Raw genomic sequence first — 17,927 nt, forward strand, 5'->3', positions numbered from 1 at the left:
AACTTAGATTTACCCTAAAGGAAAGATAGAGATCACAATTCTGTTTGCATAATTTCCGTTTCAGCCCACAAGATTGTGAAATACCGATTACAGGTATCAAAATAAAACTCCGGTCTTTGAGAAATGGACGGATGGTAATGTGTAATGTTATGAAGAGGCTCAACCTGCTGACACCAGAAAGAAATAAGCAAACTAGTCCGTAAGGAAAATTGAACCTCTGTAGCTTAAGAAATATTATCAAACCTCACCATGACTACTTTGACAAATCAATGTAGTAAAATTGAGTATCATTTAGTGGCAGGAATATTTAACCATACGTACCTTAAATAGTGATGAACCACAAACTACGGGAAAATAGCTTGAGCTGTTCATGCTAAGCAACCTTCAAGTCTAGAAAGAAAATTGAACCAATTTCAGAAATGAAAACCAAGTTTACTATTTGAAATAGTAAAGTGTCTTCTAGATTAACCTAGAGAGTCTGAATCCCTGACTCCAGAGCAGGATGCTAATATGCTGGCATGAAGGCAGTTATTCAATCCATTAAATTGCATTTCAACTTATTAAAAATTATAGTTTTTAATGCCTGACTTTCTAGAATGTACTTTAATGATTTAATGCCTGACTTTCTAGAATGTATTTTAATGATTTAGGGCACCACTTAAATATTCAGCAAAACCCTTCTTGACGTTTAATGAGAAGTACGTTTCAAATAATGTTCCACTTGAACATATTGCCTTTTCTTGTTCAGAGAAAGCCCGTGACGGAAGCGGAAACTTTCCACAGTCGTGAGTCATCTCAGACATCTGATGGTAGGTACTGTTGCTGAGGAGAGAATATCGAGGGAAGATACTCATCTCTTACTTCTGCTGGTGTGCCTCATGTATGGTGTACTACGGGATTTCGCTGAACTCCACCAACCTCAGGTCAGGTCAGGCTGTGAGCAGGAAAGAGCAGCTGTTCAAAATTTCTAATGACTTCACATAGTACATAAGTTCGTCATTCGCGTTATTATTATAAAAGTACACAGTCTTACTGCATTAACATAGATCGTTTTCGCGAAGGCGAAAGTATGATTTAATTTTTGAGAGTAAAGAAAAAAGGAAACGAGAAAAGAGAGACTGGACGGTTAGAAGGTTTGGACAGATAAAAAATGACTGTGAATGATAATATTCAGTTTGAAGTCATATTTGACTTGCTAAAGATAGAAGTGACTGATACAAGAGTCGAAAGCCTCAATGTAAAGCTGGAAATGATAGTGAATATGAATGTCCACGTATCATTTAGCTAAGCACGAGGAGTTAATGAGACTGTGGTTATTATAAGGTAATTATGCTCGAACACACACACACACAATGTATATATACATACAGACATGCATATATATAATATATATATATATATATATATATATATTAATATATATATATATATATATATATATATGACTGGTAAAAATGTTCTGTAACAACAGAATTCCATCTAATAAAAGGAGCCCATAAAAACGCCAAAATATAGAGAGGAAAGTACTATATTTCAGAGACTGCTGTCTCTCTCTTCAGGTATATGAATGAGAAAAGTTTACAGAAAAGGTGGTATCTATACCAAGAGATCCGTCCACAAGTAAGCCAATTTAGGTCACCCCCGCTGATAATCTTCCTTTAATCTTCTTAAGCGTTGGTTGAATAAACACTTCGTCGACGACATCCGAAATCCATGCCCCTTTTGAGATGTTCATTACCTGCTTCTCTTTTATTAAGGCCGATTCCATCATTTTATTAGATATATATATATATATAATTGTTAGTGTGTGCACGCGTGTGAGAGAGTATGTGTATGGATGGTTTTGCATATAAATTTATGCAGATATTTTTGTTACGTTTAAAAAACTCTGTTCCGTTAACTATCTAAAGTGGCGAGTAGGAAGCATTCTAAAAGTAAATGGAAGCTGAATGACCTCATAGGTCCCAGCGCTTGGCCTTGGGCCAAAATTCTATATTCCATATTCCAAACTATATGAACTTGGAGTATGAAAGTGAATTATATAGACCATGAATGGTAATGACAGAACGAAGGAAGTCCATCTCTTTTCGATTCTCAACTGTTACAGCCAGAGTTATGAGTAAACTCGAAGTTCATCATATCATTAAGAAAAAAATTATAAAAATTACACTGTAAATTCATTCCATCTAGGTGTATAGTACTTTCCTGGACTAATAGGTAAGGGCATTTTGAGAGAGAGAGAGGAATCTGTACGGAATGAGAAGGCAGATGAGTCATTAAGGGATCCTTTTGAGTGCACTTTTCTGGCAATAATTTCAAGATAAGTAATCAGGATGAAATTCGTCCACCGTTTTAATTTTTTTTAAACAAGCTGTCAGCCATTGACTTACTAAAGTAACGATTCTGCCCCTAGAGAGAAAGTTGCGTAAATCCATCTGGTTCGCTCAAACTACCGGCAGATTTGGATAAAATCGTAGGTTTATTCTTGGTTGTGAACTTATTTTTGCAGGTGAGCTGGACATATACACACATATATGAGTAAGTGATGCCATAAACTCGGTGATTAACTCTTCAGGATGACAAGTTGATTTCGCCCTCGACACTAAGGTCTGGTAGGAGATTGAGCCAGTCATTTTAAGGCAGCACCTGTTTTAAAAGTTTTAGTCTATCGTAAAAGTTGCCAAAGAATTTAGAGCTCCTCATTGGCTATCCTCAGAAAATTAATTTCGTAGTCTCTAGTAACGTTTATAAAATAAGTGAAAGAGTTTTCGGACTACTTTTCATGTAATATATATAGATTGTCATTCCCGGAACTTGTTTCGACCATCCTATAAAAGAAGTATAATGATTTGATAAAGGGAAAAGCTCTGGATCAGCTAGATTGGTTTTTCTTTTTGATACAGGTCGAGTTTTTAATGTTAGTAATGAACCCCCTCCACTTCGTATAAAGAAAGCAAAACAGTGTCAGAAAATATTCCATTGTGTATATTTGCAAGTACTGTGAGGAAGGGAAGTAAGTACGTAATTCTCCTGACATAACCAGTATTTTTGTAAACACAAACAACTCCATAAAAATAAAGAAAATGTTTATAATTATTTACCTGTTTCTAAGCAGTCAATTTTCAAGGTTATGGTACTGAACTGCAAAAACAAAATGCATTATTATTACATCAGTAGCAAAGGGAGTTAATGAGATTGCTGAAACTGTTTTTCTTCAGCCAGCCTAGTCAGCCGGGGAGCAGTTTTTGCTAAAGCACATCGAAAGCCGGCTTCCATATTCATTCGAGACCTAAGTTTGATTTCATGACAAGTAACCGGGAAAACGCAGTTTCACACAAATACTACGTTGATGGGATAAGCAATCGAGAACGGAGAGGCTCCTCTGCGACATGTGGTATCATTTGGACATTTGACACCAGAACCTGACTAAAGACTTTTTCCCGAATAGATCACAAGCACTGGAGTCATTCACAAGTTCAATAAACTCCTCCTTAATAGCATCATTGACAAACGTAACATCTGTATGGAAAGGGTCTCTAATTAGCTCAAGTTCCCTCAGACACATCAGGAAAGTATCTGTCTGTTTCATTTTGCAGCAAGGAAAGTCAGTCCACTCTTATAAGCTTACCATCTGAACTACGGTAGAGGTGTCCTGCCTGTTAGCAAGTGGGCAGCCAGGCCCTTAACCCTCATAAACCCGTGGGGAGCGCGTACCCCCTGACAGACCCTTGGCGTACCCCAGATTGAAACCCCCTGGTCTAGAAGTATTAAGGGACTCAGTTTTTCTTTTATTTTCCTTCATTCAACACTCATAATTTCATAGTTGCTTTTGAACCAGTATACCTCTCAGTAACATCCACAATCCCCTCCTCATTGCAACGTTAACCCAGTGTATCACGAATCACCAACATACAGCATACACTTTCTCCTCTCTCTCTTCTGCACTGTGTTCTTACACTAACTTGAACACTTACCCATTTTTAATCGCTCTCTGATCCTTGCGCATTCTTTCTCATATATCTCAAGGAAAAGAGTAGAGAGAATGCTGAAGAGTAAGATGTGTGAGGTGTTCTGTCACGTATAACTGGGCCACCTGATATAAAGAGGAACTCTCTCCTTCAGTAGCAGTCTGGCCAAAACTGCACCGGTAGGAAGTGCTAATGAGGGCGCTTTATAGCAGAGGGAAAAATTTATCTAAAGATGTTGAGTGGAGTCATTAATTAGACAACCTGGAGTATTCCAAATATTATGAATAAAGCCAATTTAAAGCTTTAGTGACTGCATTTTTGTAAGAAGATTTAGCATTATTGGCTGTGTCATTGCTTTCCTCCTGTTACACATTTCAAACCTTGGCCAAAATTCTACATTCTATTAAGGAAACTAAACTCTTAGAATTGCAATACTAGTGAAATGTTGAGTTACGTTTTCATCAGACTATTGGGAATTTATACTGAGAAATAGATCGAAAGTGGATTGTAGTTTCATTAGGATTTTCTTCAAGCTTAAAGCTTACAGGTAAGACAGAACAATTCAAGATTTAGAATGGACCACAGAAAATATCATGGAGGTAAAGGCATGAATAAATGAAGAGGGTTAAAAGAGACAATAGTCTGATAAAGATGAGAAAGGGTAAAGTAAGAAAAGAAAACTTGATGAACGCTACAAGAAATGGAAAGGGAACAGACATATTCTAACAAAAATATTTAATACAATTAAATATATAACTTGAAGAATTTGCGAAGAGTAAAAGCGAACTCGTGGATAAAATTTCCGTATGGTAGATTGTGCTGTTGCAGATATCAAGATAGACGGAAAAAGTCCCCCAATTTCTAAAGAGACGTTTACCTTTCTATAGATCTGGGGCATTTTTCCCTGTGAACTCCTCCACAGTTCACATTGGTTGCTATTTATAGGCTTTTAACTAATGTGTTAATACTTCTTATTACCTTGGTTTTAGCTTTATGGCAGCAGCAACAGCATCATGATAACCGAAAGGTTTCGGCTCTGGTATAATGAGATTTTAGTGGATACATAACAATTAGGGGACAAAATTTAGATTCTAATAAGAATGACCAATTGGACGATACCTGTATTGACGAACTCCTAAACCTTGGTATAAAAAACCAGAAACGGGAAAAAGAAAGTCTTGAAAGCAAAGAATTGGGCACTGACATTCTCTTCTTTTCAGATGATGGTATGGTGGCAGCAGAATTAATCGAAAAGGAAGGATGGAAAGGCAGTGTATAAAAAAGGAATACTACCTTCCCTACTCTGGGGCCCCCAACACCCTACTAGGGGAAAACTGTAGTCATTATAAATCATACGTTTACTTTAGTTGTAATAATTCCGGGCAGGAAGGAAATGCAAGTCAAATGTTGAAATAATATAATCATTGTACAATCTTTGTAAAATAAAAGCAGCAACAAACGCCATTTATAAAGACACACGATTTATATGATAATAAATAAAAGAAAATGCCACGGCTATAGTCAACTGAAAACAGAATGAAGCCTATGCAGATCTAAAACAAAGCAAATCAATAGGAGGGGGCCTCCTACGGTGACCAACACCACTTTTAGTACCTTAATTCTGATCAAGTATAGAATGGGAGCGACGAATCTGCAATAGGCCTAGCTAGTCTCGCTCGTTTTGCTGCTTCTGTGTTCAAAGAACGAACGACTGTCAAATATTCTTTAAGAATATTTGAGAGAGAGGGAAAAATCTTTCTCACGATTCAGATAGCGTTTCTTATCCACAGAGAGAGAGAGGGAAAAAATCTTTCTCACAATTTAGGTAGCTTCTTATCCACAGAGAGAGAGAGAGAGAGAGAGAGAGAGAGAGAGAGAGAGAGAATGGGGTGTTGGCGTTATTTCAGATTTTTCTTGTGGGGTGTGGGTGGCAAGCATAGCTTGGAGAAATAATAGAAGTGGGGGTGCAGTTTCATATAAGATTTTTCTTGTGGGGTGTGGGTGACAAAGATCTAGAACTTATGGTATGGATGGGGTAACGAGGGGGTAACAAGCAAAGAGAGCCCCCTAGCTGTCATCTGGGGTAGGGGGCTCTGCAAGCTACCACCCTCAAAAATGTTTTTTAAATTTGTGCACACAAACTTTGGAGTGAATTTCACTGTTGTTATCATTATTATTATATCAAACGCTTGGGGGCCAAACCCAGTCTTGGGGGGGCCATCAGTCTTGAGAGGATGGGGGTGGGAAGTGGGTGGCCCCAAAATGACGACCCTAATAAAAATATTTGTACAACTACCAAAACTTAAAATCTGCATTTCCCAGGTCTTCTCCCATCCTTCCATTGAATGTTTCTGAATTTGACACTAGTAACATATACATACACTGTTCTTTGGCAAATGAACCATCTCACAACACTGGCCACTTTTTACAAAAGCATAAAAAGCATTTAGTTTAAAAGTACTTTTGGGATATACATAGTCCTTGATAACGAAAACTATTGAGTAATATTTCAAGTAACTATATGTAATGATGTATTCAAGTCACTATATATATGTAATGTATTTTTGCAACTAAAATTTTGATCATTTATATTGCAGACAACTGTGATAATTGAAATGGAAGAAGAATTGTTGGGTCGAGACCATACCTTACACTATTACATGAAACAACAACAAACACAATTATAATGGTTCGTTACAAACAGTAGAAAACATTATTTATGTCACCCAAAATGTGAAAACACATTTGTACTAAGGCACAGTAGTGGAGAGGTTGGACAGGAGGATCTTAGAAAGGAAGTAAGAATAAATGTTAATATATGGCATAAGAGTAGGTGAAATTTGCAGTGCTGTTTTGCCCTAAATTGCACTCTTTTTAACCTTTCAAGTTCATTCGCACATCTTTTCCAACATCCTCTCGTTCAACTATTGCTCCTTAGTGCCTCCCATCAAATCAAAGACAGGAGTAGCACATATTTTGCCACTCAAACTCTGGACAGCAATAACGGTTACCTGCAGTTTTAATTGCCATATATTGTGTACCTTCATCAGTCTTCCTTTGCTTCCTTCTATTTAGCTTTCTTTTAGCTGTTCAAATTAAGGACCTAAATCCTCTTCTCTTACAAGACTGGCAGTGTGAGTCACCATCTCGTTAATCTAATTAGTAATCGTAACAATTTACCAGCATTTAATAGGTAATAATGATCATCTTCCCAAAGGCTAGAGTAAAAAAATCATACCAAAGTTCTTTTGATTAAATTTCATTCTATAAAAAATTATACAATATCAAATTTTACAAAACAAAGGCATGTTATTTTCTCATGGTGCAACAAAACCAATTAGAGGTAGTCTCCTTGTACAAAAACCATTTTGATTGTTTTAGTATGCAAGAATTGTAAATATTTCAAACTGTCCCTAAGGTACACTTTTTTGTGTAAAAAAACTTACAAAGATTAAAGGCAACAATAGTTTCAGTTATATCATTGTGAAAATATCCTGTATTTCAAGAATTTTTCTATTAACAACTATGAACATTCTTTACATGAAAAAAATTTCCTAAAGTTGATCATTTTAATAATCTGGTAAGTTTACAGGCTTGTTTACTAAGCATGTCAGCGAAAACCTGATAAAACTCCAAATCTCAAGAAAAGCTCCACTGCAAAAAATCATCTTTACATTGTTGCATGGAATTTGCACATTTCATAGTACAGCATCTACAACCTTATAGACCATTCTGTTACCACTCCAGTAAGCACAATCATTGAAACTGACACTAAAGCAACTATAGTAGTTCTGGGAGCATTGTTTTGTAATCAAGTTGAATCTGCAATCTTACCTTCCTTTGTTACACCAGCCAAAATGAAGTGATGCATAAATTTTTCATTAGTCAATTGTAGAAATTGCCAAAAATGAAAAAATCACTGACAGAAGGCAAAATAATGCACCCAGTAATTTTCTACAATCCATGGCACATATCTACAGACTAGAGCTTTGTTTTCTGAGAATATGCCTTTAGTTAGTTAGTTCTACAGGATGTGATACACCTGACGATTATAAAAGTTACAAAGAAGCTTGGATTCTCTCTAATAAATAGTTACTAAAATAAATACAAAAATATTCGTTCTGTATTAATGAAAATACTGAAAAAGATTCAGAAAAGCCTAAGTTGAAAAAGAATAGATCTAGTTACAGAATTTTTTGAAAGACAAAAAATTGGCGCAATCGTTGATGACATTCCTATTTAAGTACAGCCTTCAGAAAAAAAATTATCGCACTATACAAACAAAACCATTTTTTGTAGTTTCTGAGTAGTTACCAACACAGCTGACTGGTACACAATAATGAAAAATAATAAAACAAGAGGAGCATCCTAAACAGAATACTCAGGCAAAAGTCACTGCTTAGATGCCCTGATATTGTCAAAACACATTATGGTTACAGCGAAAATCTCCCAGTCATTTCGAAACAAGTTCAGTGTGTGTGTCTCGGTAAACATCAGGCACAGACATAATCAACATTCTCATACATACACCCCTATTAATTTTCATGATCGATACAAAAATACAAAACATTAAAATTACATGAGTAACAAACTAAAATTGTGTACACCATAAAATACCCCTTCTACTCCCAGGATAGCATAACCCGCCTCACCCCCCAAAAAAATTTCCCATCCATCTAAGAAATCTTAAACAGAATTTATGAACGTAATATTGGCTCAAATTTTCCATGCTCAGCTGGGGTATGTTCAAATTTAAAAAATGTCATGATAGTGTTTAGTCTTTTAAGAAACATGAATTCATCCCCATGAATGGTTTCCTGCAAAATCCAAGCACAGGCATTAAAAGGAATTTCCAGTGAGAGACTAGTAAAAAGATTTACAAATTAAGACCAAAACGTAATGTGCATGATAATGATTTGATGTAAGATCAAACTAAGGAAATCTGAATAGAAAAGCTGGAGACAATGAAAGGAAGGAAAAGGATGCACATGTATAATGTATATATGGTAATATAGATAGCAATGGTAAAAATAAAGTATTTATATATTTCACTGAAAAAAAGCAGGCCGACTTCTATATAAAAAAATAGTGCAAATGAAGTAACGTGTATTCCATCATAATTTAACAATAAATAAAACTTTTAGACTACAAAGATAAAACTGGCTTTACAAATTAACAGTTAACAACTATGAAAGAGCACGAAGTGATCTTTAACTGTCCTGCAGAAAAAGGATCAGGATTCAACAGGAGAACGACTCCAAATGAGCACAATTATTGCTCATTTTGGCATTTTGTCGATGATAAGATGCAAAGGTTTCTCCGAAGAAACAACCAAAAGCACACTGAAGCTTGTGACCTGCATAACAAGAGCCAAGTCTTGTACGATAAACCTTTTCCACCCAAATGCCAAATGGTACCAGAACAAATTTACTGCCTAAACCCTCATTATTGTACTAAGTATTACTAATACTATTCTGTAACTTTTTTTTTTCAATTGCATTACCATCCAAGTGCTCCCACAAAATATGCAGGTTCCCAATAACAAACTAGTCTGAATGTGCTAGGAGTTTATCCTGCTTATTACACAGAATACAAGGCTTTCCAGTGGGGTCGCAATAACTGAAAGGTTACTGAGGTGGAGGGAGAACAGAACAAAGTAAAAATTAACATAAAATTGATCTATCTTCCATTAATCAAATCTGAATCCAATACTTTTATAGCTACACAGCAAAATACTGTATCTGAAATATTAGGAAGTCTAAGGATAAAATCTTGTGTATTTCCTTTCACTCCTGCAGATTTTAATGAACTGATAAATGTCAAAGTGTTATTAGAATCATTCATGTCATAGGAAGATTGACTACTTTTTCTAACCAAAATCTACCTTCAAATTAAAATAAATTTCCTCCAGTTATTTTATCACTCATTCCCCGATCTCAAATCAAAGTATGTACCTTTTTAGTGTGTTACATACTTCAGTATTGACACCCTAATGAAGCATCCACTTTTAAAACTGTCTAAAGCAAACAGTTAGGTACAGAAATAACTCAAAGTATTGTACCTCAGGGAAACTGACATCACAAGCTGTAAAAACTGTCATCCTAATTTTGTCAAAGATTGATTTAGTCAAACTGGCATTACAACAACAAGAGGTCACAGACATCATCTGCTGTATAGAATTTCCCATATGGTTTACTACGTATTTAGAAAGACAAATATGTAGGGTCTTACAAAATGCTTGTTAAACTTTGTAGTGCTTACTACATTACAGCCTAGATCCACTATATTCCTTGAAAGGACCTACGTATGTGTGACATACAGTATTGGAAAACAAAGAAACTTTCTATGGAATGAACTGAATCAAAAACTTCATGCTGGAATTCCATAAGACAGAAATTTGTGACATAACCACAATTGAAGTTCCTAACAATGAACTAAACATGTTTAAAAACCTGACTTATATGCAAAATTCAAGCCTGTTTTGTTTTAATTAAAATTCAAAAGCTCTAACGAGAACCAAAATACCAAAACTGAGAACTTCACTTCATCAACCTCATGGAGTCAAGTTGGCATATTATCAACAATCCCTTTCTGAAAAGTTGCAAAATCTCATCATAAATAGCAGCCTTCCCTTTCGCATACAAATAAACTAGACAAAAAAATCTATCAACTAGTTAGAAGGGGGCACTTTAGTAGCATTTAACACCAAAATAATACTTTAGGGCCCCAAGGGTTTGTAAAGACTGCAGCAAGGCAAGTCTGTTTATCTTACTCTTTCATGAGGTAAAGGGTACCACATTGTATGCCATTCTTAAGAGGATACAAGGTTTTCTTTGAACACCTGGTGTTTTGTTCCCTTCATTGTATCACTTGTTCCGTTTGGTCTCTTCACACTTATCTGTCCATCTTCTTTCAGTTTTACTGCGTTCCAATTTAAGCTTTTAATTCAAGACCAAAATTCTTTTGGGTGAGCCCTGAGTCTACAAATGTGAATCCATGGTCTCTTCCCAGTACAGTAATTAATAGCCATAATCATCTAATAGAACAATAGCAAGTTTTAATTTACAATTAAAAAGAAACAGGAAGTGATAATTACAATTAACGTTCATGGGATAATACAAGCCTGTGGGATCCAGATTCTACTTGAATCTGCCCAATTCAAGAGGGTTCACTTCATAACTTTCATTTAAGATACTGAAACTAAAATGTACTTTTGTACGAAATACAACTAACAATTACATCAATTCTGAGAAACCTTACTTCATATCCAAATACAAAATATCTCCAAATTACTGCATGTGATGTGGAACTATCAGAACTATAACTGTGACATCTTCATGAAAAGGATAAATTTTTCCCAGCATTTTGCCATTTTGTAAATGTGTGACTACATTAAATTACTTGAACTTTGTCTAGTCAACATATCCTTAAACAAAACTTAAAAAGCTAACAGCAATGAGAGAGAAATTCTGAATGTATATGACATTACTTTAATGGCAATCGCCAAGCATTTTCCACAATACTTGGAAGTTTGTTAAACTACCGTTTGTCATGACTCAAATTTACAATAGAAGGACAGTGATCTTGAAGACCGTCATCTCCAGAAAAAAAGTATCCAAGCAAATCTAGGAAAAGCATGTTTCCTTTCAAACTTTAAAGATCCTATTTATTCAACTGAAAAATTTTAGAGGCATAAGTATCAGTTGCTCTTCATTTACTAGACCCTTAAAATTCAACATCACAGCATAGTAATTATAAAGTAGAAATATAATCCATAGTATAAATTTTCACCAACTTGTGTACTTCACATTTCTCATTAGGGTTGTAACTTTTGTTTACTCTTAAATGAATTGCATACCTGTAACATTCATACGTTCTGCATGTATAGAACTCGGTTCACTCAAATCTGTTGTCAAATAATTCAAGAGGCGATGTGTTGACAACAAAGTTCAATACACTAAGAAACATTGAATACTTCTTTCTCACTTAGAGACTGAAGAAAATCCATTTCAATTACCTGTACAACAAAGATGAATAAATTATTAAGTAAGAAGAGAATAACAAACTAAAGACGAAAAAATTCTGATAAAATTCTTTTCAAAAATTAGGGGTCACTTACTTTAGAAAATTCTTCAAATTTTTTGCAACAATTTCAGAACAGGGCTAATATTATATGGAAAGAGGTTTTTTGACACAAGCCGATCAATGGCATAACGTAAACGAATCAGGACAGTCATAACTTCTAATCGGCAGCCACAGTGTGAGGCAAATTCTTGCCAACTGCGGTGAATAAATTTGAGGTAGCGGAGCAGGTAGAGAAGGAACGACGTCTCGTTTGAAACTAAGAAGTCCAAAAGAATGTCAAGTTCCAGATAAATGGTCCCTAAAAAGACCAAGAAGGTTGTGTGTGGATTGACACAAGCATGAAGTTTGGGCTGTTGCCTGCACAAAAAAATTTCTATATAATATTTGAAAATAATTACTAAATACTGTAAAGTAACCAAGTCTACAAATCTTATTACAACTACCTAGAACAATACTCAAGCTCTATAGCATTACTAGTTCAACAAAAGACTTAACAATAAAAATTTCATGCATCCAAATTATTAGCGAATATACTTTTCTCTCAAGTTATATGTATCACAAAATAATTATTCCCATTCCTGCTCCAAATATTACTGTAAATGCTTTACCAATCCAACTCTACAAAGCAATAAGCAACTAACTGTGGAAAGTAATGCATACCCATTTACTTTTAATATTCCTGAAAAGAAAAACACACAATATGTATTCCAACACTACCTATATACAGTGAAAATAAATCAAAGTACATAATTTCTTGAAATGTATACATCTTACAGTTGCCTAACTTATGCAAATCCCTAGACCTGTGAATATGTCTAATCCACACACCATTGATTCAACCAACCAGTCATCTTGGTCAGCAAAGAGTCGAACCATCCACTCTGCCATTGGAGCCTCAGGGTGGAATGGAAGTTTTGATTTGACAAAACTATCAACTTTGCACATCACTTCCCTTAGACTACGTTCTATAATGGCCATATCAACATCCTCTGATCCTGAACCTCCAGACCTGGAGGAATTTTCTGAAGAAGAATCGCATCGTTTCCTTGACTGTCACTGCAATTGCTTTCAAAATGACTTAACACTACTTTGCGAAAAATAGTGCGCTCACTCTGGTCAATTCCACTAATACTTCCGGAACTTGGTCCTGCACCGATATCCATTGCATTGGAGCTGTGGTTTGGTAATGTACTGTGTTCCGCTGGTCCTCCTCAAGGCACACACTCCAACAACCTTCTATCTTTCACAGCACGGATGAGGAGGTGAGCCAAGTTACAGGGCTCCTCTGCTAATACGTCCCGGAGGGCCAGCGTACTCCCATAACACAAGACCTCATTATAAAGGTCAAGCACTTTTCGCCACACTATTGTATGTGTGTGCCGAGTGAGAGGAGTCATAAGACGCTCTAGTCCTGAGTAAAATTCCTTTCTATCAGTCACAGAAAGATTAGCTTTGACTGAAAGATTCCCAAAGTGATAAAAAAAGATACAATAACATGTTCTCTTTCAGTAGAAAATTCATTAATTAGCTGCATTAATCTAGACACTAAAAGGAACCACTTGCAATCAAGCTTTTTAGTTGCCCCATACTTAACTTCTTTAGCCCCCTGTGAATTAGCTGGGGTTAAGGGGCCGGCCGGCTAATGCCATTCTTTAAGGACAGGACTTTGATATTCATACCACTTAATAAGGTGACTTGGGACATCTAACCGCATATGATTTTCGCCTCTGACCTTCGGTTTTGTGACGCCAGGGCGATTTATCCCCGAAAATAACCATTTTTCAAATTCTATCTCCTCCCTTGATATTTAATATTAAGACCTGGGATTACTACCATATATAGTCCTGATGTAGACCTCCAATCGAATGAGTTTTTTTCTAAAAGTCATTTTTTGCTAGATATGAATTTTTCATTAAGGTAAAAAAATAAACCCTATAAATTAGGAAAACAAAATTTATAAAAAAAAGATGAAACAAAAAATGGGAAAAAAGGGCTTCATTTGATTGTTCTATAATGTCTTTCTGAGTTATATACCAAATTCCAATGTTATAGGTTTAAAATTAAGTGAGAAGATAGATTTTGAAGGTCAATAAGTATAGTTTTGAGATACGGGCGTTAAAAGTTTTTCTTTGTATTTTTTTAACGACAATGTTAATAAATAATGATTATTATGAATGTATATTTCTTTTTTGTGTATTAATAAACCAAAACTATTTTATTTATCATAATTTAATCATAAATGATGATCCCTTTGCTCATATATCGTAGCTTGGAGCACTGCGTCAGGCAAGATGGGGCACTCCTTCCTAAGCAACTCTCTCTCTCTCCTTCACTAACTCTGCTTATTACAGCGAATTTTCTTCTTCTGTATGTTAGCTAGATGTTTTCCTAGTATTTTCCGTTTTAGCATGAGGAAATTCTTGCCGAAACAAAGATAAGCAAACGTAAATGCAAGAGAATGTCAAGAGGTGAAATTCGAAGTTGTACTCTCTTTTTACAAAGACAATGTTAATAAATCATGATTATTATGAATTTCATATTCCTTTTTGGGTATTAATAAACCAAAACTATGTTATTTATCATAAATTAAGATCCCATTGCTCAAAGATCGTAGCCTGGGGGACAGTGTGACGTGTGCTTCAGGCAAGACGGGGGCGTTTACTTACTACGCAACCCTCCCTCTCTCTCTTCACTAACTACGCTAATATGCATATATTATGATATTCTGTAATCATATTAGAGCGAATTTTCTTCGTCTTTATGTTAGCGAGATGTTTTCCTTGTCTTTTCCTCATTGGCATGATGAAATTCTTGCCGAAACATAGATAAACACATGTAAAAGCAAGCGAATGTCAGAGAAGAAACTCGAACGTGTAGACTACTTGAAGTATGTGCTCGCACTGAATCATGGGATACTCCCAGAGTCCCCTCTGCGACTCACGGAATCACTACAGATGCCATTTCTCACAATTTCTTTGACAATAATTATCAAAATTTACAATAACAGAAGAAATATTGCATTTTCTTGTACGGATTAATTTTTTAGGCTTATTGAGTTATGTTTACTAATTACCCTGTAACCACGAAAGTATTTGACGAAATATTTCGTATACGTATTCTCAATTGCCATATGAAGCTCCATGAATTTTTTCATGACTTTGCATTTTTTGCCCTATACCCCCATATATAAGGGTTCCGGCCGGCCCCCCTTAAAGCTATCTTTGCACAATCTCCTGGCTGTCCTGTGTCAGCAGGCTCTGTTCCTTCCAACGGATGCTCATCTAAATCTTTCCACTTGATAACTCTCCTAACAACTTCAATTGAATGACCCATTTCAATGAGGTTGGTAGACATGGCAAGATTGTCTACTAATTTTTCCAAGACAATTTCACTGGCACGGCCACGTAACATCAGCAAAAGCGAGGACAGGGCACGAGAAGACGAATAGCTCAAGTACTTATCTTCCGAGGCCATGAAGCCAAAAAGAATGTCAAGAGCTGCCCTTTCGTTATCTGTCCCCGCTGCAACCACCTCACTGATGCTGGAACATAAAACGCCTTGACTCTGCTGCCTGAGAGACACTTCAAAGAAAAGAGCGAGCATACTAATGTACAAAAGTGTTTCATCCCGAAGCTGTAACATGTGTGACACTTGGTGTGATGAAAAGCAGTCATTACAGACAGCCAGTGTGTGAGGGATGTTGGGAAGCTGCAGGGAACAGAGACACTTTTGTATCAACTAGGCATGGATTACCTCCAAGTCCCTTCTTGGCAGCAGCTGACCCCCACTGTCATCCCCAGAGGGGGGCAATTTCACCCTTTTCTGCTGGGGTTCTACCATTTTCACATGATTCACAATGCTGTTCATTTCACACCTGCATGATTCCGATGCCTGTCTCGAGTTCTTGGGTGGACATGTACACACACTGACACGTCTGAGAAATCCTCCATAGCACAATATTATGTAGCAGGGTTTCAGCTAGTACTACAATACTGTCACCTGGCTGACAGTATTCTGTGTCTGCAAGCATAGAATGGAAGTGGCAGTGTGTCATGATGTTTCCATTCAGCATTCATCTTCGGAGAACTTTCATCTCCATGTGTTGGACTTTCGCTGTAGGACAAGTGGTGCCATGATCCTGTAAAGTTTAAATATCTTTAGTTTCTCATACCATGAACATGAAACAATATTTAGGGTAAAAATAATCCATGGGAAACATGTACTAAACACAAAATGATTACCTGGTACAGTAATAAGAAAAACTGGTCAACTAAAATTGTTTAGTGATGATAAAACTAGCAACATTCTTGTCCTCAGTTCATGCTTGTCCTCAGCATGGAACCAGTATTCCCAAAAAAGGTGGGACAAATGCTCTGCCAAAGATACTGCGGCAGAAATTGACATTTTAGCTAGGATAAAGCATACCTGAGGGGGTGGGAAAATCTTTACCAGAAATGGATGTCTAAGGTGCTGTAAGTCTAAGCAGATAACACATAAATCACCATCCCAATTCTTTCATATCTGCACCCAATACATAGGAAATCAGAGGAACAGTCAACAAGGCATTGTGTGTTAAGCTTCTTCATCAATTACCCACAGGTTAAATGGGTGAGACCAATTTGAATATGGGATAGCATTACACCACTTTGGAATGAAACTCACTACATACCAGTTTGCTTTAGTCATTGGACATATCTGATTCATTATCCAAAGCCTGCCATTTATAATGATAATGAGTTTTAAAAATCTTCAAATCATCCTATCTAATGATTTCGGGAAGAAATGTTCTTGATCTGCAACTTCCAGGCAGCAATGAAAACACCAAGTATTAAATCTAAATTCAGGTAGACAGAATAGGGAGACAGCGATATTCAGTGTTACTTAGGGCTCCAGGGGTGGGGCAAAAGCCCCTGGCCATGTAAGGGCACGGCACCCTGGTTAGGACGGTAAGGTCTGATTAGATCAGGACAGAATTTTAGGAATTGTTAGGATTTCTCACGCCTTCCCATCTCCCTACAATGCATCTACTCCCTAAATTCAATAAGTCCATGAGACTGTGATGTGACAACATAAAATTTATAGTAAGCTGTACAAATTAAACATCAGGAATACATTTATTATATTTCTCAAAATGCCTTGCTTGTTCACGCACTGAACTATTGGCAATTATCCTGTCGAAAGGTCCAACACCATAAACCAAATAATTATCAATACTGTATAAAAAGAGCATGAAAACTATAAATATATGCAATTACTGATCATAATACAGTATGGGGCTATATTTCTTTGAGAAGCACACAGGTTTTCAATGATAACTTTGTTTTGTTACAGCTACTGACAACCAGTATGCAGCGTTAGATGTAGCCTCTGGTGTGGCATGTGAGAATGGATTACCCAGAATGGTATCAATATAATCATAAATTAACGACAAAATGAAAACCTTTAAATGCTTAGTTAGTCTTGAGGGAATGCCCACTTCAACTCTCTCTATGCCTTTTTGTACTATGATATGTCATCAGATTTCCTCACCTACTTGAAACTTGCAAACAAACAAGACATATCTTTTTATTTAAAAAGATTACTGTATTATCTCGTTCATGGTACAAGTACAAACTTTCTACCTCTTTTCAGGGTGTTGTAGCAACGCATATACTTTACTGTATCATGGATTCCAGTGTTAAATATTAAATGGTGCAATACAACACATGGACTAACTGGTGACAGTTGGTGAACTGTAATGCTGAATACTGTATCTCCCAGACCGCTACTAACTGGCTGTAAAAATGAATGGTTAACAAAAAGATTAACCTTGTTTGTTCTGCAAACAAAAATTCAACATATATTTCTTTCATGCTCATTTTCATATTACATATA

The 17,927-nt window shown here is 36.1% G+C and overlaps 1 pseudogene; it reads right to left on the reverse strand.

Moving 5' to 3' along the window:
- Window positions 1-12,100: 12,100 nt before the first annotated feature.
- On the reverse strand, window positions 12,101-15,893 carry LOC135217232 (protein lines-like; annotated as a pseudogene).
- Between the last annotated feature and the right edge of the window lie 2,034 nt (window positions 15,894-17,927).

This window comes from Macrobrachium nipponense, chromosome 7 (assembly GCF_015104395.2).
Source record: "Macrobrachium nipponense isolate FS-2020 chromosome 7, ASM1510439v2, whole genome shotgun sequence".
Taxonomy (NCBI): Eukaryota; Metazoa; Arthropoda; class Malacostraca; order Decapoda; family Palaemonidae; genus Macrobrachium; species Macrobrachium nipponense.